Below are 6,000 nucleotides of genomic sequence, written 5' to 3'. Positions count from 1 at the left end.
AGAGGAGGTTTGATCCAAAAACAGAGCAGCGGAGATGGTACTGATAACTTTAATACTAGACAGTAAAATATTAATCCACAAGGGGGTCAAAAACTAAGAACCATAGAACAATACAGCACAGAAAAAGGCCATTCGGCTCTTCTAGTTGTGCCGAAACATTATTCCGCTAGTCTCATTGACCTGCATCCAGTCCATAACCCTCCAGCCCTCTCCCATCCATGTACCTATCCAATTTATTCTTAAAAACTAACAGTGAGCCCGCATTTACCACGTCAGATGGCAGCTCGTTCCACACTCCCACCACTCTCTGAGTGAAGAAGTTCCCCCTAATGTTCCCCTTAAACATTTCCCCTTTCACCCTAAGGCCATGTCCTCTCATATTTATCTCTCCTAATCTAAGTGGAAAGAGCCTATTTACGTTTACTCTGTCTATACCCCTCATAATTTTGTAAACCACCACCAAATCTCCCCTCATTCTTCTACGCTCCAAGGAATAAAGTCCTAACCTGTTCAATCTTACCCTGTAACTCAACTCCTGAAGACCTGGCAACATCCTAGTAAATGTGAGAGAACAGAAACTAAACACAACAGGCAACTGGTTGAGGTCAATTGGTCTGATGAGTGAACAGGGACTGTGGATGAGAACTGGGTTAAATAGGCTACAGGGGATGAGCCTGGAACGAATGGCAGGTGAATCCTATTAGCTGGGTGGAGACTGAGAAGTGCCACAGGAGCAGGCCTGACAATGTCACCACTTCAGGGCCCAAATAATTTAATGGACACGCTATCTGACTCATTAAACTACTGCAATACCTTTTCTCAGAGTGATTCACACATCTGGACGTCCCAGCTTGGTGGGTGTATACACATGCACGCACAGACACACACTCGTTTACACGCACACACAAAGTTGCTCTGTGGGTTGCACCATATCCTAGTTCTCCACAGGAATTATGCATGTCCTTGCCCTTCCCATGCAGAGTTTTCCAGGACACTGTGTCCCAGGCCCACACTTGCCATAGCTCACCAAGCATTTGCTTCATTATCACTAACGTTTCAGACTGTCCCTCCGATCACCGACGACGTGTCTCACAAGGAAGTATTCCCCCCATGACTCCAAGTTCTTCTCACATAAGGTCTGTTCCTCATATGGTACATAGAGACAGGAATATGATGAATAACTGTGTTTCTGCCCTCCAACATCATTGATATGTGTTACATATATACACCATTGATGAGCTTAGCTCCCATTGTGCCTTCCCATCATCCACACATGAGGAGAGTTTTCTTCAGCTGCGCAGAGACTGACTCCAAAGAGGAATGCTAAGACATTTGGGGATAGATAAATGAGGCTCAGGGTCTGTAAGCCATTTCATTTCCAGATCTGAATGTTGAAGCAATGCTGGGGAGTACAGCAGATGGGAGCACTATTGTTTACTCAGTACCCAGTAGGTTTGCTTGGTGTGGGAGTGCATATAGTGATAATCTCTTAATAAGAGAATACTTGACCTGATAGAGGTGTACAAGATGATGAGAGGCATTGATCATGTGGGATAGCCAGAGGCTAACATGAAGGGACTTAGTTTTATGGTGCTTGGAAGTGGTACAGAGGGGATGTCAGGGGTTAAGTTTTTCACACAGAAAGCGGCGGGTGCGTGGAATGCATTGCTGACAACAGTGGTGGAAGTGGATACAATAGGGACTTTTAAGAAACTCTTAGAAAGGTACATGGAGCTCAGAAAAATAGAGGGCTATGTGGTAGGGTAATTCCAGGCAGTTTCTAGAGTAGGTTACATGGTCAGCACAGCATTGTGAGCCGAATAGCCTGTAATGTGCTGTAGGTTTCTATATTCTATGTTGTATGAATACCAATCCACCTCCTCCCATTGCCTCCCCTGTGCAGATAGCCATCCTAGACTGGTTCTTCATCTGGTCTTGGCCTGTAGTCTGAAGCCAGGCTCTTGAGTTCAAATGCTGTTTTGGGCTATCAAGCCATTGGTGCACTCAGACTGAAAGGGAACAAGCTTCCAGCAGCCAGGCCGCAACTAGACGGGGGACACGGAGCTGTAGTAATTGGTTATCAGAAGGTTAATGCATGGGAAAGGTGCTAGGCTGTGAAACTTTGGAGACACATCAAGATATTAATTTATCTATTATTTGGTTTTATTTTGATTCTCAAGATAGTAGCCTGAGGACTTTGAACTTTGAATATTCACGATCTTTCTGATTTTGGGTTTTAATACTGGTGTGTCAGTTGCTAGCATTGCTGCCTACTTTGGCATTCATATGCCATACATTTCTGGTCAACATGCTGAGTTAAAATGAGATTGTGGCCAGACAGTAAAAAATGCTTTCCCTTTAGAAGTGATTATTTTTCTGCAATAGAGCGCATGATTGTGAAATATTTGCTCTGATATAATATTAATTCTGGCAATAATCAAACTTAAACTCCTACATATGTGAAGTTGATTCCCATCTCAGGATTTTTCTCCTTGCTTATTCTGCTCTTACATTAGTTGGCACAGCAACTTCTGGGGGAGTGTCTGTTACAAAAGGATGAAGAAAATGAGCAATTTTGCATGGCGTCCATAAAACAACTGCACTCTGTTGCCTATTTTCTTCCAACATCACTCTCTCTAATTGGGGGAATGAAAGTCACAGCAATGGGTGGGAAAGCATTCAGTACATGGTTGTTTATGCAGGAAGGCATTGTGCTCTTATGAGAAAATATTATCAAGCACATTGAAAACTGTTCTTCCTACCTGTGAGACTTCATCAATTCTTTCTCAGTGTATACTATTCTGTGGTCAACTAGTCCAAAGGCTTTTAATAAACCACAGTTACAGCCTTTTCTCTTTGTCCTAAGTGTGTGGTATTCATTGCATTGAAATGTTAGTATCTGGATGTATTGTCCTACCCACTGCATACCAATCTGATCAATATATTTCGATGTGTGACATACTCAGCAGCACCTACTGCAATGGTGAACATCCACCATCATGTTTAATAGCTCAAAGTGTTCAAGTTCTCATTCACTCTTCACAGCTGCTCCATTGACATTTTCCAGAAAAAACTGTCTTTTGTGTAGGTTATCCAATAATCCTTTAAATGAGGGAACTACTCATTAAGAAATTCAGTGATGTAGTGAGAAGACATTTAACAAATAGGATCAAGCATTTATTCATTGATGCGTTGTAATTAGTACAGATAGACCTGCACCATAGGATGTAAGGGCATCTTCTGCAGCAATTGGGCTTTCCCAGCTAATAATCTGATGTCCTTCATCCGAGCTAACTTTTAGAGAGTGAAGTGGATTATTCAGCTTGCCTTGGGCATGAGTTCTTAGTAGACTCCTCAAGAAAGGTGATTGTCTATCAAGAAGTATCCTTTGCGACCAATACCTCTAATCATAAAATAATCTGGAAACTCAGGCTCTTCGACCATAAGCCCATAAGACACAGGAGCAGATTCAGATGATTCAGCCCATCGAGTCTTATCTACTATTTATCATCCCTCTCAACTCCATTCTCCTGACTTCTCCCCATAACCTTTGACATCCTTATTAATCAAGAACTTATCAACCTCTGCCCAATGATTTGGTCTCAACAGCTGTCTGTCGCAATAAATTCCACAGATTCGCCACCCTCTGGCTAAAGAAATTCCTCTCTCTTGCTACTGAGCCTTCTGCTGTTGGACCTGCCCCGAGTCTGCATGCCAGCATTCCTTCAGCGCCAGCTGGTTAAGTTGTGCAGTATAGCATAGCACAGTGAAGTATCCACATCTGCTAAGTGCTTACTAAAGGGCACCCCTGGACTGGTGCAGGTCAGATAGTTGTGAACCAGAAGTGGAGGGGTATCCTCTCGGTCTGCAGGGTCCATCTCATGAGAGAGTGCAAACCACTGACGATCTCTAGCAGAGCAGATTCTCTCCGGATGAAAGAGTCATGGGCACTGCCAGAAACTGTGGCCTTCACCATCGTGGCATTCCTCTCATGATCAATGACCAGATGGACAATTAGGGAATGGAAACATTTTCTATCAATGAAAAAGCCTGAGCTATTAATCAGAGTCTTTGTTATGTATGGGAGCCATCAGCCTCTACCAGCATTCATGGGAAAGCAGAGATGCTGGCAAATCTCAGAGTCTAAGTAGCCTGAGTGAAAAGAAAATGAAATACAAGAACGAGAGAGATAAGACAGAGAGACACAGCTGCTGCTTGGAATTATCTCATGGCCAGGACACTCAGAGCTGCCTTTACCATGATCTCCAAAGAGAGATCTGTCTAGGCACATGGACACAGACAAAGGTTATCCTGTAAAACCACATGTGCATCTGGGATGAAAAGCTGAACTTGTGAATGCTTTTCCGATAGGTTCAGGCAGGATGCACTGTCCCTGAAGACTGCAGGGAGTAGGCTCTCCACAAACAGGCAACTCCAAGATCCCCGGCTGTTACCGAATGGCCTGCCATGCATACCTTGAAGCCTCTGATGGTGGATTGATGCCAGTGGTGTCACCACACAAGCTTCCATTGATTGAGTGGTTCTGTTACCAAATGCTAGAAAGAAACCACCACCTGTCAGTACCAGAAGCACATAACGAATGACATATTCTGCGGCTTTAGGAGGTGTTTATGCAGCTTGTAACCAGCTCCAAAGCTGCCCAGTGAGGTCTCCCATTTTCAATGACATCATCAGGTATGCTAGCACGGAATGCGTCCAGGATTGACACAGTTTCACGTAGAATTCAGCTGATGTAGAAAAAAATAAATTTTGCGTTGCATGCTATCTCAAAAAATTCAATCAAGTTTGTAGGGTTTCATTTTGTATCTTCTATTCTTTGCATGGGTTTATTTAATTCCGTTCTCTTTGTTTCATAGACCTTCCAAACAACATGTAGCTCCCTAATTCTCTGTTAATTCTTGCCCCAGGTAATTTGTCAGTCCTCACCACCTCAACTTCCAAATGCCACTACTTGAGACACAGGCAACGTGCTTAGTAACTGATATGACTGCAGAGCGCAGCCATATGTAAGCATGTTCATTCTTGGCTGCACATTATCAGGGAGCTATCGTTGCATATGGCTGGTACCACATTAAGTTAGCCTAACCTGCTTAAGGTAAGTCTGCATCTCTTAAAATACAAGTGTTGTTTGGTTGGAGCAGATGGAAGCAATTGTGAAGTTCATCCTGAAGTGAAAAAGTGGTAAATAATGACACAACCTGGAAATCAGCAGGTTTTCCAGAGCTCACTGTTGGAGAAGGTGAAGTGGACCAGATGTTTGCCAGAAAAAATTCTTTCAAAAGGCATTGGAAGGTAGTAATTACTAAGAGACAGAAGTTGTCTAACCTACTACTTAATCTTAAAGTTTTCTATTTTTGATAAATTTGAAATTCTCTCAGATTAAGTGTGTTTATTTTATTTTAACTTTATTGTAGTACTTTGAATCGTAAATCAGGATATGGGAAAGTTTTTAATATGCTCCCAATTTCTTCTTGTTAGACAAGAACTGGGGCGCATCAATTGGGAACAGATATACTCAGGGAAATGTATAATGGAGATGTGGAGTTATTTTAGGAAGCCCTTGTATGGGGTTTGGGATAGGTTTGTCTCATTGAGACAGAAAAAGGATAGTAGTATGAAGGAAACATTTTGACAATTGAAGTGGAACAATGTAGTCAAGGAAAAGAAAGACACATTCTTAAGATTGTAGCAGCTACCTCTAACTAAATCAAATTGCCGCTGCTGGTGACCACCCCCCCATCCCACCCCCATTATTATATGAAAATCTTTCAGCTCTAATAAAGATTGTTCCAAAGGTCAAGGTTATGCATTCGATCCTTTATTAGCAATTAGCAAACATAAATTTGAAGTGAATACACTTCACTGTAAACAAGTGTAAGTTAAGCGTAACTGAGCGGTCAACAAAAGATATGACATTCGTCAGTTCCCATTGCAAACGGCCACAGACAAAGGATGAAGGTGTAATTTATTTCCTTCGCT

The sequence above is a fragment of the Mobula birostris genome, chromosome 6, assembly GCF_030028105.1.
Source record: "Mobula birostris isolate sMobBir1 chromosome 6, sMobBir1.hap1, whole genome shotgun sequence".
NCBI lineage: Eukaryota > Metazoa > Chordata > Chondrichthyes > Myliobatiformes > Myliobatidae > Mobula > Mobula birostris.
The sequence above is the reverse complement of the archived record's forward strand: the minus strand, read 5'-3'. Positions refer to the sequence as shown.